The sequence below is a fragment of the Eumetopias jubatus genome, unplaced genomic scaffold, assembly GCF_037043125.1.
Source record: "Eumetopias jubatus isolate StellerSeaLion01/CBP00866 unplaced genomic scaffold, mEumJub1_p1.0 scaffold_13, whole genome shotgun sequence".
Classification (NCBI taxonomy): Eukaryota; Metazoa; Chordata; class Mammalia; order Carnivora; family Otariidae; genus Eumetopias; species Eumetopias jubatus.
The window spans coordinates 77,016,485-77,040,469 of record NW_028274819.1 but is presented as its reverse complement, the minus strand read 5'-3'; the positions used below and the strand labels follow the sequence as shown (position 1 = coordinate 77,040,469).

The window sequence follows — 23,985 nt, the reverse complement described above, 5'->3', positions numbered from 1 at the left end:
TAGCCCAAATAAAATTTGCTAGGCCAAGAGTTATATCTGAACTGAGTGAATGGCTAATTCTTTCCATAACATTTTTCCATAATATAGCTCTAAATGTAGTTTATTCAAAAGCTTGTCTTTGATTTTTGGAGCACATCCAGTAGTGCATCTCCACCCAGAAGACCTCAAGGTGAAGAAGCTAATAGCTTTCTGTCACAAAGGTAGTAGAGACCAAACCCTGTAGATATTATATTCAAAATGATGCCTATGATCAGGATGATAACTAAAGACTAATATTGGCACTATTATAACTTCACCAGTGATACTTATTAGTGATATTATTTGCTGTATAAGCAAAACCAATATACTAAACTGCATATGTTATGAAGCAGATGAAATAAGAGTAAGAATTTACAATATTAAAGCATTTGCCATTTTCCCTTTAATAAATCATTTGTATAAGCATATAACCTGAAACAAACAAAACCCCTCCACATTCCATTCTGCTACCTCTCCATCTTCTTGCCCCCTTTTTCAGCAGTACTCCTTGAAAACGTTCTCCAAAAACCCTGACCACCACTTCTCTTCTCATTCTATTTCGAGCCCATTCCAGTCAGGTTTTTTTTTTTTTTTTTCCCAATCAGGTTTTTGTCTCTAGATTTCCAATGAAATAGCACTTGTCAAAGCCAGCAATGCTGTCCGGTTGTCCATTTCCATCGTTAGTCCCCAACTGTCATTTTCCGTGACTTATCAGCAACACTGATTCTCTGGGTCACTCTCTTCTTGACACCCTTCCCTCGCTTGGCTTTCAGGACACCACTCTTTCATGGGCCCAGGTCTCTTCTGCTGGTTTCTCCTTCATCTACGGGTTCTCAACAATGGGATGACCAGAGGTCAGCCTTTGGACTGCTGTTCTTCCATCTATACCCACTCCCTAGGTGATAACATGCAAATTCATGGCTTGAAATATCTTCTCTATGCTGACAACCCGCAGATGTATATTTTCAGCCTGGATCTCTCTCCTGAACACCAGACTCATATATCAAGTTGCCTACCTGACAGTTACACTTGGCTGTGTGAAGCATCTCAACCTTGACATATGCCAAGTTAAATTCTTTACTTCCAACCCCCTCTCTCTCCCTCTCAAAACCTAAAACAAAGCAAAAGGATGTTTTGCAGCCTTCCCCATTTCAGAAAATGATCATGCTATACCCCCCATTTGGTCAGACCAAAAATCTTCTAGTTGCCCTTGATGCCTTTCTTTCTCTGTCCACATCCAGTCCACTGAGGAACCTCATTGGCTCTGCCACTGAGTCTGTCTGACACCCAGCCACTCCCCACGGCCACCACTCTGGTCCAGACCTCTCTCTCTCTCTCCCCTCAGTCCTTCTCACTGCCTTACTGGTCTTCCTTTCCCATACAAACATAGCTGATAGAATGATCTTGAAAACATAAATCGGTCACCTCTCTGCTCAGAATCGCCCACTATCTTTCCATAGTAAAAGTAAAGTCTGACAATTGCATACAAGACTCTCCAGGATCACCGGCTCCCACCACGACCACCACAGCTCTTCCTTCCTCGACAGCAGTCACATGCTTCGGACATGCCAAACATGCTCCCACCTCAAGACTTCAGGAATTCCTCCAGCTATCCCTTCACTCCAGATGCCAAACATCATCGTATCCCAGAGGTCTTCTCTGATCACCCTACCCCTCTGACCCATCCCTCCAGCCTAGCCTATGCCCCAGTCCTGCTTTCTCTTTCTTTGTAACGTTCATTGTCATGTGATACATTCTTTATTCATCGTTTATTATCTGTCTTTCTACACTGAAATGTCTGCTTCATGAGGACCAGGACTCTGTTTCATTTACTCCCACAACCCCAATATATGGCACAGTGAGAGCTCAAAATATATATATATTGAAAGGAAAAAAGGAATGAAGGAGGGAGGAGATGGAGGGAGGGAGGAAAGGAGGAAGGAAAGAAAAGAGAAATCCATTCTCATATTCTCCTAATCTCAGAGTATGGTTCTGTTTTTAGGATTTTATCAGTTTTTCAGATCAGGGGTTATATCAACCAAGGCATACCTGTCCATTAGCTGGATGTCAGTTTACCATTATCAGTTAGATAACTGAGGGATATTGTGCAATTTAGTTGACTTCTCTAAAACTCTCATTTTCCTCATCTTTGAATGGGGGAGGGACAGAATAGTAAAATATACCTCAAAAAACTCGTGAAGATGAAGCAGGGTAATGGCTTTTGATTTCTTAGTGATATGCCTCAGTCTTAGCAAGCCCCCAGTACATGTTGATTATTATTATTACTATTATTATTGTCATTACCAGTTACTTCTCCTATATTTCATCTTACTAAATTATTTTTAAAATTACTACAGCTCGGGGTGCCTGGGTGGCTCAGTTGGTTAAGTGTCTGCCTTCGGCTCAGGTCATGATCCCAGGGTCCTGGGATCGAGCCCTGCATCAGGCTCCCTGCTCTGTGGGAAGCCTGCTTCTCCCTCTCCCTCTGCCCCTCCCCCTGCTTATGTTTTCTCTCTCTCTCTCTGACAAATAAATAAAATCTTTAAAACATAGTAACAAATAAAATACAATTATTACAGCGTGGGGTTCGTGGTGGCTCAGTCGGTTAAACATCTGCCTTCGGCTCAGGTCATGATCCCAGTTTCTGGGATCAAGCCACCTCAGCTCCCTGCTCAGCGGGGAGTATGCTTCTCTCTCTGCCCCTCCCCCCCGCACCCCCCCTCTGGTGGGCTCTCTCTCTCTCTCTCTCTCTCGTTCAAATAAATAAAATCTTTAAAAGATTACTACAGTACTAGAAATTGTAAATTTTATATAGTTCCCATGTATCACAGGAAAGGACAACTGGAAACATTTACACTGGTTTTTTCCCACCCCACCTCACCCCCCCCTTTTTTTTAAGCTATTTAAACAAATCTTTTTCTTAGAATGTTTGACTCTGTTCTTCTGGCTCTGTCTTCTAAACCTGAAAACATTCTAAATCAAAAGTTTAGTCTTTTCTTCTTTTTCAGCATACTAACAGTGTACAGTGGATCTACCCTTTTCTCTCTGTTCCTGAAGCCCCTAATTCCATGCAAATGAACCACAAAGGGCATGCTGGGCCTCTGTATCTGAATGGACACAAGGAGCCTTCTACTTTTTTCCACAAGTCCTCATAAAATATTATCACAGTTACTTACATTCCACAATTAGCGTTCCTCCTAGAATCTGAATATCTCTGTCGGACAGGATGGTTAGGGAGGGAGAGATTCAACACGTCAGCCAGAGCCAGGTATAAAAGGCTTGGCAGAGGAGCATCATGTCTATCAAGGGTCCTGAATCTGGTGCAGGGGTGGGGGGTGGGGGGGGATGTGATAATCTGATCACCAGGCCACTTCCTGCCCCTGGGAAGAGCAGGGTGGTCCCAATGGCTCTGATCTCTGGTGCCCATCATCTAGCCTTCTTCCGCCTTCTCCTCCACTCTTTTGCTCCCTGCCCCCTCCCAACAGGAACTACATCCCCACCCCCTCCCAGACGCTAGGCAGCATCTATTCTCACGCCTCCTCAGACAGCGGCTCCAGATTCAGGTAATAAATTGAAGTACAGCATTTCATGGAATGAAACTAACTCTGTCTATACAGACAGAGAGACCCAGTCTGAAGTACTGATAAGAGGTGACCATTGGGGCCAATTGGTTTAAGTAAAATTAACTGTTGAGCAACAGGACTTTAGAATCAACCTGATGATGTACTTTAAGGCAGCCCCAAACACTGAGTATGTGTTCCCTAGGGACTGCCCGCCTTCACCTCCTTTGTTAAGGCTCTGAAAGCCACAAAGTCGTCTCTGTGTAGACCTCTCCTGAAATTATATTCTTCCTTTTAAACTGTAATGAGAGGAGAAGTTAAATAATAATTATAATAGGCACCGGTATTAACTGAGCCTTGTTAATATGAAGCACTTCATATGCATTATCTCCTATAATCCCTACATTCACGATCTCCGTTTCACTAATGAGAAAAACAGAGGTCTTAAGACCTGAGTAACTTGCCCAGGTTTTAAACCGAGTTCTAAGTACAAAATCTGCATTCTTAACAGCTATGCCATAATGCCTGCAGAAAATTAACTTCTTTTTCCGTTCACTTTGGTTTATGTCTTCTCTGTAGTATAAGAGTATCTTCTACACATTTTGATGTACAAGGGTCTTAGCTAATATGCCTCCATGAAATTGGCTTTACTTTTTTTTTTTTTTTTGGTCTTCTTAACACTTCCATGTTATTGTTCTTTGCTCTTCCACATTTGTTGGATTGGTTCAGTAGAAAATAAGTCTGCAGCTTCATGCTTTTATTTTAGCCAACTGGAGTACTGCCTTTACAAAATGCTTTTTTACATATAATATCTAATATACGAAACTGGGAATTAAGCATCATACTACTTTTGCAGATGAGGGTACTGGAGTTCAGAAGAATGAAGCAACTTAATGTCATATTACTCCAATATCAAATACAGGCCCTTTATCTCCAAATTGTATACTCGTTGCACTGGACTACATTGCTTCCTAGTCCCATATATTGTGCCAATAGTATATGCTTACCACTGCTTTATCACAAAGACTCTGGCTGAATTAGTTTTGTTTTGCTTTTTATACTAATAATATAGCACGGCTCTGAAGTCAGGCTGCCTGAGTTAGAATTTTGGCTCCATTGCTTACTGTCTTAATGAATTATTTAACATCTCTAAATGTCAGTTCTCTCATCTGTAAAATGGGAATATTGGGGCGCCTGGGTGTCTTAGGCGGTTAAGCGTCTGCCTTCAGCTCAGGTCATGATCTCAGGGTCCTGGGATCCAGCCCCACGTTGGGCTCCCTGCTCAGTGGGACTCCCCTGCTTGCCCCTTCCCTCCACCCACCCCCAGCTCGTGCTGTCTCGCGCACACTTTCTCTCTCTCCCAATCTCTCTCTCTCTCAAATAAATAAATAAAATCTTTTTTAAAATGGAAATACTAATAGGGCTCTTATAGAAGGTTGTTACAGTTATGAAAAGTGATGGTGCCAACACTACCACAAGTAAAGTGTCCAACACAGTGACTGATGCATAGTGAGTTCCCAATACAGGATACCTATTATTGTTATTTATAGATAATGACTCAAATACACATATATGGAAATTTCTTTGAAATTTGCATACCCTGTGATTTAGAAATTGCTCTAATGCTCCATGCCATCCACACACAGTTTTAGAGTTCCTTAATTTGTAATTGGTTCAGGTATTTGCCCTAAGATCTTGACATAAGCCCCCAAAGTTTACAAGCTTAGCTTCTAATGGGAGTAAGATTGAGGATGAGCAGACCAGTTGAAGCCAAATATTGTGTTTAAAAGTAATTTGTGTGAGGTGAAGACAATTTACCCTAACTCCAGAGAAATGTAGAACCAGTTAGAGTAGATTACTACAAGTTGAATTGAGTTAAAGCGATCAGTTAGTTGGTTTATAAGAATGTCGTCTCAGACCCTCTCAGCTCCATCTCAGCTGTCCTCTTGTAGTCTGTCGCCGCTTTCCTTCACAGTTCAGAGTTCACTGTTGTTAGTTTTAAATGTTGATCCCAGGAGGCTCCAGTTAAAAGATGTTCATTTTCTGAATGGGGCTTTCTAACAGGCTGCTTTGATCTTAACATGAGTCAACAACCATTATGTCATCCCTGTCACATACATTTGGGTGAAGAGCTTAGCTACCAATAATAAGGTGGTCTCTTCGTTTGTGGAATGTCATTGTCATTTTCCCTTCCTTAGTGAATGTAATTCAGTTTGAAAACATTGCAACTCTATGCTAAAATGCTGAATACACTGGGAGAATTGCATATTTCATATTTGTGATTGGATTTCATGCTTTAGTTTTTATATTGTAGACATACTAGTTAAAATTTACTTGCATAACTGGAGACCTGTCATTAGTTAAATCTGACTGGTTTGGAAAGAATCCTTAGGATTTTACCATTTTGGCTTTTGTTGTTGTTGTTGTTGTTGTTGTTGTTAGAAGTGATATTTGTTGTTGAAAAACAATATCTCTGTTAACTAACAGACTTCCCTTGGTGATTTTGTTGATGTCATTTCCATTAACCCTTGCTCCTCACCTCCTAGAAACCTGTGGTTCATGGCGGCTCTTCCTTCTTCACCTGACCTCCTAGTTCATAGGTAACATAGTGTTATTTATGGTGTTATTTACATGTTAAAAGAGAAAAAAAAAACAGAACCTCCAAATCAGCCTATTAAGATGAATACATATACCATTGCATAACCAGCTAAGATAGATAAATAGTACCTAGTCAACTAATTAAAAACACATAACAAAAGAGCGCATTGAATAAAATGACAATGTCAGTAAACATTACGAACCTGTTGCTTCATGAAGCAGAATTATTTGAAAGAGGATTTCTGAAAATATTTTTATTGCGTTTTAAAGCATGGTGCTTTGTCAGCATCGAAGTTATTTTTAGGTAGAAACAGTAGTAAAGGTATCTTCTGTACACGGCACAACTAAATTATATTAACGTCTTGCGTTGCTTAAGGAAACAAACAGATTTCAAAGGTTTATTCTAGAAAACGGTGTTTAATCAATTTCTTATACGGTCTTTGAACATAATCTAGTAAGCAGATGTGAAGTTAACGGCTTATTATGTTCTCACTCCCTGTATCCATTCAGAGTCTGCCAGGCTGGGAATAAAAGTCAAGACATGTGCACATAGAAACTCTGTAGATGTTTGTAGCATTTGGAATTAAAATAGTGAGAAGGCTGCCTGGGTGTCCCTTCAGACATGGCACAGTAGAGCAAAGGGGACAGGAAATATGCCAGACTGCCTCTGCAGGAGACTGCTGAGAACACGTGCATCAAGGAACAAGGAACTGCTTAATGATTAATCACTGTCAACCTTTGTTCTCGTTAAAGACTTGATTGTCGGACAAGGCTTGTAATGAGGGACTGTTTTGGTGCCTGTTGCTACGAGATGGTGTTCACTGATCCTCCGTGGATGTAAGCCGCCGTGCCTGGCTTGCCCAAGTCGAACACATTAGAATGAAAATGCTCTAACAGTGCCCGCTAGTGGTGCTGGAAGGAGAGGCTCCAGACATTCTGTTTCCCGAACGTTACTCCCAAATTAGAGGACGGCTATCCAAGGGTTTGGCTCGGCCGACTTTTGGCACATGAGATTTTAGCAAAATAATTTTGAGAAAGTTTAACAATAGAAGAGATAGACAGAAGTAGATTTATGGTAGTGATGGTTTAGAAAGACTCTTCCCCAGCCACACACACACACATACGCGCAGACACCTTTTCTTTTTGACAAACACAGATACTCAGAAATCAAAATTTAAAGTCGTGTTACCGTTTCTTTTGCCTTCTATAAATAATATATTGAATCGTGCTTTGCAAACCAAATCCTTAACCACCAAATCATGTGAGGCTGAAGTGTGTGTTGGCATCGTTCTAAAGGCTAAGGGGAAAAAAATCCCACTTATTCTGTCATTGACTAGCTGGCTTATGGACTTCTGCGTAACCGTTTTTTAATCTTTATTTTACTGCTGTAAAAAGATCAAAGGGACATTTTAAAGGAGGAAAAATGCTATTTTTAAACGTAAAAAATTATTCTGGGTTGATGTGACCTTAAAAAACTCTAAAATTCTTATAAACGTCACTGCATCATTATCATGAAATTACTTCTAAAATATATCCTTCTGTGGAAGAACTAAAAGATACGGAATAACTAAAACTGTTGGTGATACTATCAGATTATACCTACTACTCCCTAGCCAAAAAGAGTTCTCTATAACAAATAAAGCCTGCCATGGTTTTTTGATGTCTGCACGAAGCAACTTTTCTTCTGATTTAAGCCTCATTTAATAACGATTTGGTTCAAAATATTATAGGTCCTCTTCTTCCTTCCTTTTTTTCCTGTTCCTCCTAATTCATCCACGATATAATCAGGGAAGTTGAATAGGGACTGCTGGACCTCCAGCAATATAAAACGGGGCCCCTGCCAGCATCCTGTGCCCCTACGGAGTCTGCGGATAACTGAATATTCTGCCCATACCAGAAATGATCGCGTGTAACTCAGGGAACTGCCTCTCCAGAATGTCCCCTGCATATAAAGGTAGCCGGGGGTCTGGGAAAGCCCTTTTGGTCTGCCCCTGTATCTCTCAGTAGATTTGTTCTAAATCCTCCCAAACAGGAAAGTCGGTTTTTATTTACATCTCTAAATAGCAATCCAGTCTGCTTGGCAGAACAGTCACAGTATATAACCTATAAACACCAGTTTTCATAGTCTCACCTCTGTGTTTATATACGTATCCACATGTGACTAAAGATATGGAATGGAAATGTTCTCTGATTGCAGTATTTATCTGCTGAGGTTACAATGAGGAAATATCCTAAATTAAGACAGAAATCAGGAGGTTTTCAATGATACTGATAATTATAACTGGCTTGGTCATTTAAGACATATTAACAGTGTGTAGTAAGTAGATCATCCCCAGTGCTACAAACTGTTCCCAATTCAGTTCATGGAACTGCAACCCTCTAAGGAATTGAAATATGAAATATGAAAGGATTTTCATAAGCCATGCTTTATAAATCCTGGTAGGCCTGATTGGTTTTTTTATCCTTGACCATAGATAGAGACGTTAAGGAATACTCGACCATGTTGTGAGGGAGAGCCTTGAACAGACGTCCTTGGACAGTATTTCTAGTGGCTAGCCTAAAATCCTGGCAGGAAGAACACATTGAAATAAATCACTCTTTATACAACAAGGTGAATTATTATTTGCATTTAAATAGAAACGCTGCAGCCTTCCTGTACTGTAATAGATGCTTACAGGTAAATTACCGCACTTTTTATGGCTTCCCTAAGAAGTGAAGGGATCATATATCAATGCCCCTGTTTTCTTCTACCCTCTCAAGACCAGTGTAGTAGTAAGTACCCAAGTTAGTTTCACTGTTGATAACTTGCCTAAAAGTTATTCTCCACATACCAATAGCCTCTCTTTGATCTTTGTAAATGATCAATATGATCAAATTACTAAAATAAGCTATATTATCCAAATTTATTGCTTTTCCTCCTAAAAGCAGTGATCACCTCACTTGCTTTTATAACCAAACGCCAGGTAAGATCCCAAAATTAATATCTTCTTGGTATGGAAAGCTATATAGCAGGGTATATGAATGAATGGTGTATTACCTAGGAGAAAACCACGAACCCAGCTGCCAAAAAAAAAAAAAAAAGATTCAGGTAGAGTAAAAAAAAAAAAAATGTGAGAAAAAATATTCAGATTTAATTGAGAAGTAAAGGAAAAGTTGTAGCACTAGGGGATAGAAGAACTGCTGTACATGAGGATGGCCATCTTCAGCACTGAGTGGGCTATTTATTTCTTTTAAAGGAACTGAATTGCCCTACCTTTTGGTCAGTTGTGCATTAACATGACATCTACCAATGTTATTTTGTTTCTAAAGAGCTCAAAATACTTTAGCTTAATTAACCCTCAAAACATTGATTAATTTAATCACATTTCTAAAATGGAATACTGGGGTGCCGGGCGGCAGGGGGTGCTCAGTCGGTTAAGCGTCTGCCTTCGGCTCAGGTCATGATCCCGGCGTCCTGGGATCGAGCTCCGTGTCAGGCTCCCCGCTGATCAGGGAGCCTGCTTCTTCTCCCTCTCCCTCTGCTGTTCCCCCTGCTTGTGCTCTCTTACTCTCTCTCTTAAATTAAAAAAAAAAAAAAAGACCTGGCAAGGATTAAATAATATGGTGAACTTCAACCGAAAATCTATCAGGTAAATCAGGTCCTTAGAAAAGATAATCAAGCTGTCTCTTACCAAAAACAACTGCTTGATTGAGTTAATTTGTTTAGTTGAGTAACATTTTCAAGCCAATTATTTGGTAATATTGTAGGCAAAGAAGATAGTTGGCAGGTTTTAAGTCTCCACCATATCCAGTATTGTGACATTTCACATACTCGGCCCACATTCTGTTAAGTTTGTGAACAGGCTAGAAATTTTAAAAATTATTTTTGTGGGTTTTTTTTTCTTATGTGGATGGCTAGATAACAATATTTTTCAATTATAAAGGGAATCCAATTGGCTCAAATTTAGTCACAGTTTTGATTTAAATATTCAGAAATCTCAGATATATACTAAATGAACTGTTACTTGGATGCAGCCAGCAGCTGAAGAGCTGTTGCAGTCCCAGATGTATATCCTTTTAAAAAGTACCGCCTGGATCTGGAAAACACAAAACAGTGTAAACACTGGTAACTGTACAATATGTCAGTCTCCCCTCATGCATTCTCTCCTGATCGGCCGTTAGGAACATAAGCCACAAATGTTTACCCAATTGAAAAATCACTGGACAGTTATGTTCAAATCAAGGATCTGTTTCCAGTTACAAGTAACAGAATCCAGTACAATCAACCTACCCAGATTGCTGAGGGAAAAAAAGTTTAAAAGTTCACAGAACTCTGTATGTGCTAAATTTAAGGTCAAGTTTTAATTTAGAAGCAAAAAGACTTGTATAGTATCTTGAATTGACAAATAATATTAACTATTCTTAGGTGAGGCATTTTGTATGATATTTGATATTAATGTTATTTCACTGAAAACTTTTGATATATATGTTACTTTCTTAGTAACACCTAAATAATTGCAAATCATCTTATAGATTAAGTTTATCTGATTTTCAAGTCGTTGCTTAATTATTTATTGAACAACAAATATATTCCAAGTATCTGTTTTATGTCAGGCTTATGTGTGCTAGTAGAAATGCATAGATGAATAAAAAGTCCAAAAAAGTCTTTTTGAAGTAATAACAGTGACATAAGAGAAAACATACATGTAAATAAATAACTGATATATTCTATGACAAAGAAAAATACAAGATGTGATTAGGACTCAAGATGTGATTGGACAGTGCCAACATAGATTGTCTTACTCTGAATTCTCTATTCAGATGAATTGATGGGTTCAGCTTGTGAACCCAAAGTTATACTAGAAATCCTTGTAAATGAAAAAATGTCATAAAAAGTGCTCGATGTCCAGAAATATTTTAGTAGTCTCCACCATCTTGTAATCCAAACAGACATGGAGAAGCTAAAATACTGCGTGTGTGTGTGTGTGTGTGTGTGTGTGTGTGTGTGTGTGTGTAAGACATCCCCCATTTTATTACTCAACAGCATTGATAAAATTTTTAGGTACCTTCTTTCTAGATTTATAACCATAAAGTAACAGCAGATCTGGTAATAGTTGTACAGCTGATTTGATCAATGTAGACAGATAATCAAACCAAAGAAAGTTGACCTTCATCATTCTTTTCCACGGTGGACTTTTCATTTAAGGTTATCATTTTTCTAAAACATTGTTTTGGTACTCTGCAGATCAAAATGTGTTTGTATGGTTAGCATAAATAAGATTTGGTAAATAACCTGATTTTCTGGGAATTGATCCAAGTGAAACCTCTAATCTTTTGAAGCTCATCCCTTAGTGAGTCCTAGGGAGAACTCAGCTTTTTTGAAGTCCCACTGAAATATTTAGTGGCTTGCTTTGCTAATCCAAGGGAGACTTCAGGGCTACATTTAACAGAGAACAGATGGCTCCTTTTTAAATGTCCTTTGTGGTCATTATAATAATACATTCAAAAATAGCTAATCATGTTACAGTAGAGTATTTGGACACATTTGAAGATATTGGCCACAGTCACTATTTTTGTGTCAGTGCATCGAGTTCCATGTTTACTAGATAACCTGCAATCACCAAGGTATTCTCTCATTTCTCTTACGAGGAGATATGTCAGAATATGTGGGCTACTTTGTAGGTTAATATATTTTGTATATTTTAGCCCAGAATGGATAGCCAAAGCATAAAAATTACCTCTAGCAAAATGTTTTGTAGATTGTTTTTTTTTCAGAATCAGAGAAAAAAACCAGACTTTTTATAGAATCAGTTCAGAAAAGTCCAATGTTATTAGGAAAGCTATATATATATATTTCTATGTTGTGCCTTCCTCAATGAAGTATATGAACAGATCCAGAATTAAGTTTGAAATTTTTTCAACATTCCCATCCCTAAAGCCTCAATTTTTGTTTACCTCAGTCACTTCCGAAGAAAATAACCAGTGTGATTTCCTGCTCCTCACCCCCAACCAGATCAGTCCAGTATTTGTACATTATAGTGGCAAAACCACTGCATGGCATGTTGTTAAGTTGCATTGTAAGACTCCATGAAAAAGAGAAATTGAATTATTTCATGACAGTGGTATTTATTGTTAGCTTGATCCAATAAAAATGGAGTTTTAACAACTCTAGCACTAGAATGGAATTTAGAGATTATAATCTAACTTCCATTATCTTAAGATTGAAGAAAATAAGGTCTAAAGAGTTTAAAAGAGAAGACTATGAAATTAGCAAGGTGCGCAGGTCACATGAACCAGATTCCTACAAGAATCAATGAAATAATGTCAGTTTGTGTAAGTAAGAAGAATAAGGAAAAATTATCAAAGAAAACCATAGTTTCAAATAAATGCTAACTTTTCTTGCATACCTCCTATGAGCCAAAGACTGCCGCATATTTTACCTACTTAATTTTATTTAAGCCACACAGCAATTATATGAGGAAGGCAGTGTTATTTGCCCCTTAACAGAGGAGAAACTGAGACATTGAGACTTTTATAACTTGCCTGAGAACAATTAGTAAGTCATGGAGGAAATATTTAAACCTGGGCATGTTGACTACAAAGGTTACATTTTTCATCATTATAGTGTTTTGTCATGTGATACCACAGGAGGCATGTAAGAATTTTCTTAGATTTCTCACTTCTCTATCTTAAAGAGATAAGAAGCTAAAGGTAGTCTATAAAATTTTCATTAAAGTGAAATTCTAGAGTCAAAATTCTGTATTATTTTTTTTTATTATTATTTCCAAAGGAAAAATCTTACATTTCTCTCCAAGTATTAGAAGCCACCTAGGGAAATCAATTTGTAAAAATCCCAGATTTGTTTTGTGTATAATTTGGACATCATTTTGATTTGAGAACCAGCCCTTTAAACTGTTTTTTCCTTCCTTCTGAACAGTGGCGTCACTTACCTCTTCTTCCTTCTTTGTCACTACTTGTTTACTGGATTGCCTTCACTTTCAGTGAGAACAGAAAATGTTGATATTTATCTCATCCAAAACCATAACACCTTCCAGACACTTCTAGAGGAAAAGCACAGTTTTAGGGTAGAAAACCGGTTCCTGATATATGTCCCTTTGAAATGAATGTTTTTGTACAGAGGAGTTATAAACCTAATGTAGTTACACATTATACGGAAGGAAGAAGAGGAAGGGATTAATATCAACATGAGTTATAGAATAGGCTCAACAAAAGATAACATTAACCTTAAACACAATTCCCTAATCTTGTTTTAATTGGTGGAGACAGTGGTGAAATGCTCTGCTATTGTGAAGTGACTGAGCACATCTCTGGACAATTATTGCTTGCTGGTTCATTGCTGGTATTATTGTAAACAGCATGCTGTCCTCACTATCTGAGGATCAGAAATTACATTTTGTTTAGTCTGGTACCTTAATGTGTGTGTTTGATACTCAGTAAATATCAGATTTATTTAAGAGGAGATAATATTTATTTATTTCGAGTCTGTTGCATACCAGATACTACTATACTAAGCACTTCACTTACTTTCTGCCATTTGTTGAGGTAATATTGAGGAAGATATTATTACCCCCATATTTGGGGATTATTTGGGATTGGGATTTGGACCCAGTTTTGCCTGATTCCAGAGTCTACTTTTCACTATTGCTGTCTACCCACTCAAATTGCTTTTAGAACAGAGGGATATTTTTTAAATATTTTGCCAATTACCTTATTCTGTTAAGCCTTTAAGGTTCTTTGCATTTTAAAGGCATATGTTTTTTTAAAAAGACAAATTTCTTAACCTATCTCCTCATCTTAAAATGGGAATCATAATTAAAACAATTATTGAGGAGATTAAATGAGGTAATAAATGTCAAGCCCTCAACACAGGGCCTTGTACATAGCTTTCAAAAAATGATAACTATTGGTAGAAACTGTACTCCAGTGGTGTGCCTTCTTCCTGCCTTCCAACATATCTACTACTACCCACTACCACCATCATCATGTTCTCCATCATTGCTTACCACTAGCTCTTTTTCTTTCTAGAATATCCTTTATGCTGTGGGCCATCCTAAAGTGATACACTCAGAAAAGCAACACTGGATTCTACAGTGTTGCTCAACCTTTGCCTCTCTGTCCTACATTGGCTTTCCAGTTGCCTTTGAAAAGAGCTAGGATTTTTATCCCATGTGCCTGACAGCAGGAAGTTCTGACCCCATTTTCTACTTCATGTGGCTTCTTCGTTTATCTATGTATTTATTTATTAAAAAAACACATGTATGGAGGGTCTGCTGTATACCAGGAAAAACATGATGAACGTCCCAGCCTTCCAAGCCCTTCTACTGGGAGGTAGATATAAGCAAACAAAAGTTGTGATACAGAGTAAAAAGTGGTCCCTAATGAGCCAGTACCAGTTGTTACGGAAGCACAGAAGAGGGGCACCAAAGAGCGCTGGGAGGCCAGAGAAGACTTCCTGAAAACATGACATCTGAACTGAGCCTAGAAAGAGTGAGTGATCCCTGGGTAGGGAGGAGCAGGGCAAGAGGGCTCCAGGCAGAGATGTTGTGAGCAAATGCAAAAATTCAGAGAGGAGAAGGAGCTCTGTGAGTTTGAGGAATTGCAAGCAGGTTAATTTCACTCTAGGACAGAGTGAAGAAAGCATGTGTTGAGAGATGAGACTGGGGAAAGATGCGGAGGCCAGATCAGGGAGGGCCTTCTCTGCCATTTGCAGGGGCTAGGACGTGATTCCAAAGGCCGAGAGGAGCCATGGATAGTTTTAAGCTGGGAGTGCGGTGTAGAGGATGTATCCGAGTGGAAAATCATTTCGTTACTTTCATAAACACTAACCTTTGAGGGGCAGAAGGTGGAGTTCTAAACCTGAGGTCAATGGATGGTCTGTGGATGTTTAGAAAATGTGTAAACTCCCTGAAAATGTAGACAAAATTGTTAGTTGTATGTGTACGTGGGGGGAGGGGGGCGAAGGGAGGAGAGGCAGAATCCATAGCTTTGTGAAACCTTGCAAAGACTGTGTTATCCAAAGAAAAGTTGGAAACCACTGCTCTAGGGACAGAAAGCTAAACGCTAACTTACAGAGCAGAAATTTCAGGTCTGCCACAAAGAGCCCTTCTAAAGTTAAAGAGTTTCTCTTTTAAGAAAAATTTCTCATTCCTTCCCCTGAATTACCAAACTCTTCCCACTCCGCCCTGACCCACTGACGTTATGTTCCTGGCTGCTGTCCCACCTAAATGCTGTTTCCTCGCTCATGGAACTGGTCCTCTGTGCCAACCCATAATAAGTGTCCACCCCAGAGGCTAAGAATAGATGCAGTGTCCTGGTGACTTGAAAATTAGGTAACATCTGAAGGATGAACTCTACAGTGACCACAAACTTCATTCTGATCATTTAAACCAAACAAATTATAAACATATGATCAGGGTTTCCCTGTAGGGTAAAGGAGGAGGTTCCGAGCAAGCAGAGAAAAATGCCCTATTAAGTAGAAGGAAAAGGCAGCTACTATTCATAATTGCAAAGGACAAAGAAAAATACTAGTCCAAATAAAATCTTCTGTGTTTGCATGTTCCACCTTCCCACATTTTCCCAACGCCACCCCTCACCCCTGACAAGCCAGTTCCATCAGACAAGCTACAGTTCTCCTAGGCAGATAGGTTTGGTTCCATTGGTCTCTCCTTAATACATTTTCCTGGGTTTGTGTTGTGTTCTTCATCTTTTAGGTAGGTCTGTGACCTCGTGCAAGTCATTTTGTTAAGCTTTCTGGGCAGTGTCTTCATCTGGAAGATGAAGCTGGATGCTTTTTCAGCTGTCACAGTTTGTAATGGTGGCTGGAGTGGAGGGTGATTGTAAACAGATCTCTTGATAGCCGTTTCTCGTTCCCAACTCACCAGTCCCTTCCAAGGATTGCTGGGTACTTTCTCGAAGGCATTTTATCAATTTCACATAAGCAGTTCCTTAGCCAGTACAGCCAAATAGGGCAAGGATCAGGAAACTCTTTCCACGAAGGGCCAGATAGTAAATATTTTAGGCATTGGGGTCCATGAGGACTCTGCCACGGCTCTTCAGCTCTGTCATGCATGGGAAGGTGGCCCCAGACAACACGGAAATGCGCGCGCATGGCTAGGTGCCAGTAGAACTGTGGTTACCAAGAAAGGTGGCAATCTGGGCTTGACCGGTCGTGCCACAGTTTGCGGACCCTTGAGATGGACGACAAGCAGCCTGAAGACAGGAGTGTTTCATCCCTTCAGTCTTTCAGTTTGAAAGTTGTTTCCTGGACGATTTCCTGATAATTGTTTTATTGTCATTGTTGCCATGAAGGGCAAGAACAGTTCGATTATTTTAGCCCCACACAGCCACCTCACTCTCTGTGCCCCAAATAAATAACTTTAGTGGGGCTGCCAGCTTGCAGGGAATCTGAAACAGTTCAGGCAACTTGTTTCTCAGGCGTAGAGATAAATAAATGGCTTCATAAGTAGACAGTTCAGAAGATGAATAGCCTGGAGGAACAGTTAAGCAGTTAGTTCATGGAGACAGGCAAAGAAGAGGGAGAGAGAGAAGAGCGGGGAAGAAAGATTGAATAGCAAACCAGTTTATGAGATCTACTGTACAAACTTGCCCAGCTGGGTACTTTATCTTGAATTTGCTTTGCAAATTGCAGATGCCTAGCTCTGGAAGCCAAGAAAAAGAAAGGGCAGTCATCCCACGCCAAAATACTCTCATGGATCCCAAGTAACTTACATTACTTCATTTTTGTGGGGGGAAAAATCATTATATATCCCCCTTCCAAAATAAGAAAAACAGAGAGCCATTTTACCCAGATGCCCAGAAGAAGACAAATATTTTTTAGAGTGTTTTTTTTTTTTTAATATTAAGAGAACAATACCTGCCTGGTAACTTTGCTTGCTTTGTGAAATGAACGATGTCACAGTGTTCAGTCCACAGAACTGTTTTAACAGTAAAAATGGCTGAGTTCAATGAGTCTTAATATCTCAACATACTTCAATGAAACCGGGGATATTTTTGTTTGCTGCTTGAAGACATGTCTAATTGGACCCTATTCTAACTTTTGCTGAAATCAATCCTGCTTGACAGAGCCTTTGCATTCCATTAAATGAAAGAAAGTGGTAATCGCAGTATTTTTATTAGTTAACATCTTTTTGAAAGATCCCTCACATATTAAGCATGGCTTACAAAGACATTTTATCAAAGTAAAACCCAGTGGCCAGGACTGTCCTCCAATGTGTGGTACTAAGAGTTACAAGATTTTTTATTTTTCCTACATTCTCTTTAAATTTTGATCCCTGACATTTTAAAGAGGTCTTGGTGAATGAGCTGCTAGGGCTAGAATAGTGGAATTTATTTCTAACTGTACAATTTGGACATTTTTTCAAAGGGACTTCAACCTGGCTTTGAGAGAAATAGTTAATAACAGGAAGAACAAGTCATTTGTCCCCTAAAGAAAAGGGTGCCCATTTACAAGAGTTCAAGTATCTCCTTAATTTTCTGCCAGGTCTTCTAGACACATGTTTTGCCTCCTTGCTGAGTTAGCACTTCCCATAGTAATCTGTGGACAAAATACTAAGCAACAAAGTAACAAATATGGGAAAGCATTCTTTTACCATGCTTTCCATACATTAAACATGCTTCTAGCTTCCTATGAACGTAAATCAACCTCACACACTGCCACTTACCTTTGGGCAAACAGCTTTGGTCATCACACACCTGATTTACCAATGGTTTTCTAGCATCCTTGAGACCATTCTGGAAGATATATTTTCCATCAGTAGTCCAGTTGGAAAACTTGAAAGTATAGACAAGCTGCAGGGTTTTTTCAGCAGGCTGCCTGGACTCTGATCCCCAAGGCCTAGAAGAATGCATAATGCATAGTAGATGCTCAACAAATATTTGTTGAATAAATGAATCAGGTAGAGTGAAGATAATAATTCTAAAGACATAACTTAATTATTGGCAGAACTTCATTAGAAGAATACAGGTATGCTTTCATTGGCCTGGCAGTCCTGTGCTGGTGAAAAGAAGGATCAAGAAGCTTTAACCATATCTCAGCGCTGGCATACTACTCTAACTCAGTGGCTTACCTAATACTATAACAGGACTTTAAACTCTTAAATACACACACACACACGCACGCGCACACATGTGCAAATGTGAAAAACTAAGTGCGTATTAAATGTAAATTTATATTAAATCCCAGGAGGATAGGATCAGAAGCTTATTTTGTAGGTTAGCATCAAATACTGTAATTTTATTGGTAGAAGGAGAAAATACACACACACACACACACACACACACACATAAAATGAAAGATCATTCAGGTTCATGATTTGAACCAATCATATGGCTGTTATTAGCTGCCAGATCAGCCTTTAACTCCAGTTTCTCTAGAAAACTGGGTTTTCTGTCATAAAAGACTGCTTCAGTGGAAATGGCCTAAATCATTCACAATCTCTCTCTCTCTCTCTCTCTCTCTCTCTCTCACACACACACACACACACACACACACACACAGAGAGACACTCATCTACAGGCTGAGGGTGTGCCATTTTTACCATGGTCTTCATGAGCTTTAAGGAGACCATGCGTGTTGAAATAGAACCAGACTGATTCCTATAAGGCCACGTTCTACATGGGCTGAACGGAAGGCAAAGAGTGAGGCTGAATATGGAAATCAAACCCAGCGCAGCAGAGCATATTTTTCTTTCAAAATATTTTATGTACTGAAGTTTGCACAACATCTTGGCAATGACAGCAAGCCTGTGTAAGGAGGTGTTTCGTGTTTCATAGCGAACATAAGGGCAAAAAAGTGTAGCACCAGCCAAATATTACTTCAATCATGCAATGAAAGAATGTGCATGGTGGACTACATGGTAAGGCCCACGGGCCAGAAGCTACAAGGCTTAAAAATCTTGTACAGAATTCCAAAAGAGAGCTTATCTCTTATTTTTATATCTTTTGGTATTGTGAAGGGATGAAACTAAATTTAGTTCCGTCCATCTGTTTGATTAGAGAGAGAAAGAGATGTAGTTGCATTTTCTTGGTAGGCAGATCTTTTCTAAATCTTAGAGGAGGCTAGTTTTCCAGATTTCCCTAGAAATTAATTTGAAGTTCACCAATTTTGCCAACACTAAGCATTCTGCCCACCTCTTTCTCTTCATCTTTCCCCTTTCTAAATAATTTTTTAATCTCTAGAAAATCTCTAGAAAAAAATAGAAAACTGCCTAGCATATTGTAGATATTCAGTAAAATTTATCGGAATTCATGAATGGACGGATGGATGCACAGGTGACTAGATTAGGCATTAGAAGATCTGGATTTTAATCATAAAGCTCCAGTAGGTATCATACCACCTAATGGAAATTGTTATGCATTGCTTTTTCCTGCAGCAACTTTGAGTGAGGATGTCCATGGGGGTATGTGATGTGTGCCTCTTAGATTCCCAGATAAAGGATAAGCCAGAGATCTTATCTTCAAGTGCCTACATGAGCCAGGCAAGTGATAGAAATGAGGGAAATGGGCAGATATAATAAAATAAGAAATAGTGGGGACTATGGCCCACTGGAGGGCACAACTTGTGTTTAAAATATGATGGGGGCATGGGGTGTGCTCAGAGCAGGGAACCTGAAGAAATGGCCCCTCTGTTTATAACACACCCAACAGGAATCTGGGTTCGCTGTGACAAGGGGCACAAAACGTGTGGCCTTCCTATGAACAGACACCCTACATGTGTCCCAACCTGCATCTCCACATGGCTTCTGGATAGGACCAGCAGCCTAAGGCTTTGTAGGCCTCAATCCTGGAGGCGGAAGCCCTGGGAGTGAGCATGGGAGTGAGACATGGGCTGGAGGGTCAGAACAGCCCCCCACCCCCACCCCGCAGGAACTGAGCTGCAGCACTGGGCCTGGGAAGGCGCCACCTGGGAGCCACTGGTACAACAGGTTTTCCTGGCTGGATGCAGACGTTTATCATCCTCCTGCACTGAGGTACCTGGAATACAAGAAGATCCCCAATAGCAGCCCAGTGGAGTATGAATTCCTCTGGGGTCTGAGAGCCTTCCACAAGACCAGCAAGGTGGGTGTGCTGAGATTCATCACCCAGCATCAGAGCCGAGACCCCGGGAAGGGAAAGCTCATTTCTTGGAGGCTGTGGATGATGCGTTCAAGATGATGGATGTGGATATGGCTGAGGAACATGCCAGGGCCCAGATGAGGGCCCAGATGGACATCGGGGATGAAGCGCTGATTGGACGGTGGAGCTGGGATGACACACAGGTGGAGCTTCTGACGTGGTATTAGGATGGAGATTTTAGCAATCGCTGGGCCGGGGTTCCCTTGGCTTTCTGGGCTAGATACCATCAGTAATTCTGAATGGCAACCGTGCCAACTGGAGAGGCACCGGGAGAGCTGGCATCAGCCGTGGCTCCAGTGGGGGGGCCAGCACCACATTCTTGATGGGCCCAGCACCAGCTCCATCGTCCCCGCCAGAAATGCTGCCAGAGCAAGTGCCAACTTCTCCCAGATCCATCAGTGCTGATGACCTGCAGCAGTCACTCGCCAAGCCAGAGTGCCTCCTCAGACTCCTTCTTATAACACAGCACTAGGGGCACCTTCTACCTGCCTATCCAAGGTGGCACGCAAGAGGAAGCTGTCTTCGCCCTTCCTGCTTTCGTTGTGTGCTTTTGTCCTGTTGTCATGTTCTTGGTATCAGTGTTACATTAAAGTTGCAACCTTAAGAAAACAAAAAAATAAATTAAATAAAATATGGGAGCTAAACACACCGCATCTGCAATCCAAATACACTTACGGCATAAGCTTCTTAACAAACATAATTGTTTCTAGAACATCTCTGCCATATGCAAAATAATAAAGGAAGAAAGAAGAAAAATAGTAATTGCTAAAATGTAATCGAGTACCTACAAAGTGCTTAGAACTGTTCTAAATTTCATCTGGTTTAATTTTATGTCATTAATTACTTCTGTTTTACAAATGAAGAAATTAATTCACAGTACTTAGTAAGTGTATATTGGCTGCTCTATTAATAAATAATTGGATGTTAAGAAATAAAAACTAGCACAGAAAAAAACAACGTATCAGGGCCCTGAGCCAAACGCCTAACCCGGATGAAGGAAGCACCCTCCAAAAGAGCTTCCATCAGAGAATGGCTCTCAGCTCCTCTTCCGACATCTCCAGGTAGGAGGATGAAGGTCATTCCCCGAGCCCATCAGTAGCTCACTCTCCGCAATGTAACTGAGACCTCGGCATTTCTGATAGAGTCGACACAGAACAGCTCTGTGCCATCTGCAAGGCCCGTCTCCCTTGCTTCGCAGTCAACAAACAAAACAGACTCCTTCTCCTGTGTGTGGATATAACGCTAACAATTATGAGCAGCCGTCGCTTATTAAGCGCTAACTCTGTGCTTAGTATTATTGGCATTGTAGCATCTCCTCTCATTCTCACAAGGATCTCATGAAGTCAGTACTGTTCTTGTGCCCATTTTACAGATAAGGACATTGAAGCTCATGGAGGTAAATTAACTTTTCCCAGATCACACAGCCAACAAGTGCCAGAACTGGGATATGAATTCCAGCGGGCTCATCTGCAGAGCTCATGATCTTGTGACCGTGCAAAGAAGACTGAGAAGCAAAATGCATTGAGTTTTTGTGTATGTTTGTCAACCAGTTTCTTAAAACATGAAATCCTCTTTTCACACACAGTCTTGGCACTAAACTTCAAATTATTATATCCTAGAAAAGAGCAGATGGTTTCTATTCTGGTTGAGGGTGGAGAGTGAAGGGCCAACCACTGCCTCCACTATATTCTCTCTCACCTTGATTTCCTCTAGCATCACTGCTGGTCATCTTTACTCTTGTCTGACGCCCCTCCTCCTGCCCCCCGTTTTTCCCTGTTGCAGGCTCTGCTTTGCTCTCATTCATCTGGGCGGACCAGAGATTCAACACTCAGTCCTCCAGGTACTCCCTTCTCTACCTGCCCTCCAAGAGCGCTTGACACACAGATCATCCACTGCCATTGTGTTAATGACCCTCATGTGCTTGTCTCCAGGCCCATATCCCTAGCGGCTTGTAGGACATGTGGGGTGAACATTTTCCCCCAAGAACCAAGATGGATTTAACTCTGAGAGAACTGACTGGGCATTGTGTGCAGAGGTGTCAGAGGATGGTTATTTAAAACTGCACGGAGGATGTGTCCGCCTCAGAGATGGCTCCCGTTATTTTTAGGTAACTGGTGAGGAGGACCGCCCCCTCCCAGACCCCACAGCCTGCCCTTCTCCCCACCACACTCCCTTCCACGTGCCTGATTGAGGGTATTCACCCATGCAGAGGGTGTTCAATCAACATGTGCTCCATGGGCAGGTGGGTCTGCACAGTTTAGAAGCATGAGCACCTTTTTCCTCAACATGTCTGATCCTAGCTGAGAGACAACAGGTACAGTGATTGAGAAAGAATTCTGAAGTCAGACAGACCTGGCTTCAAATCTTCCTCAACTACTTGTGTGATCTCTCAGCTCGGTTTTCTCATCTGCAAAATTGGGACGATATTATTAGTTCTTGCTCATTGTTTCGTTGGAAGGATTAAAAATGTGGTCAATCACATAACACATTGAGGACAGGGCCTGGCCTGTAATAAGGCTAAGTGCCTGGTCATCTTTAGGATTATTTTGTATCCCTTTGCTTTTGAGGTCGTTGATGAACTCTGTAGCCCCAAGAATTACTAAAGCAAGGTCACATTTCCTACTTCTCCAGGCTGTGGACTTTTTTTTAAAGCATAGTACATAACTAAAGAAAAAGAAGGAGATAAAAGGGAAGAGACTTTCCACAAATGGAGTATATACAACTGCTCATCAGGCATCATGAGAGTTGCTTTATCTTTTTAATGTCTTGTAACTTCACACAGTCCAGATGGGGAATGAAAGTTGGATTTTATTGCTCCCACATGCCAGTGTTTCTCAAAGAGCATACTCTGGACCAATGAGTATTAGAATTTCCTGACCAGGGACCCAGTCTATAGCCTCGGAATTTCTGGAGCAAGTCCAGAGCATCTGTCTCCCCAATGAATATCATCAAAATGTGAGGACCTTTGACTTAGTACTTGTATCATATCTAAGACTTGATCCTGTATTTTCTTGTATTTTTACATGTAAGCATGTCATTTCTTCCCTAACTAGATACATTCTTCAGGGTGGGAAGAGTTCTTGTAACCCCAACTGTGTACAGCTAGAGTTTTCTGAAGTTCTTGTAACTCCAACAGTGTCCAAGCCTGAACATGGCATTGGGAATTCATGAAAACGTTTGGCTAGGTTTAGCTTTCTGCCCTGCAGGGTCAATGCCTTAAGACTGATAGAGACCTTGGGGCCCTGGGTGGCTCAGTCATTAAGCAACTGCCTTTGGCTCAGGTCATGATCCCAGGATCCTGGGATCAAGCCCCACATCAGGCTCCCTGCTCGGTGGGAAGCCTGCTTCTCCCTCTCCCACTCCCCCTGCTTGTGTTCCCTCTCTTGCTGTCTCTCTCTGTCAAAAAATAAATAAAATCTTAAAAAAAAAAAAAGATTGGTAGAGACCTTGAGTTAGAATGGCAGTTCACCAATACCCAGTATTACTACTATACAATGTTGAGTTTTTAATCTATGCTTTCTCATTGTCGGTTGGGTGTGCTTTTACTGATTGATACACTGAAATTCCTGACTTCCTGACCAGGGAGCAAAATTGACAAGTCTCTGAAAACTAAAGTCCCTTCCAGGTTTCAGAGTGTTTGTAAAACAGAAACTCACAGGTCTTCCCATCTTATCAC

The 23,985-nt window shown here is 40.5% G+C and overlaps 1 protein-coding gene and 1 non-coding gene across 2 annotated transcripts in view; both read left to right on the top strand.

Annotated features, from left to right (window-relative positions):
* MAML2 (mastermind like transcriptional coactivator 2) overlaps positions 1 to 23,985 on the top strand; it is a 341,985-nt gene that overhangs the window by 304,798 nt on the left and 13,202 nt on the right. The gene's annotated exons all lie outside the window — the stretch shown is intronic.
* Positions 19,780 to 19,909, top strand: LOC114221591 (small nucleolar RNA SNORA11). The gene has a single exon (XR_003611778.1). It is a non-coding gene; the product is annotated as a small nucleolar RNA SNORA11 (small nucleolar RNA).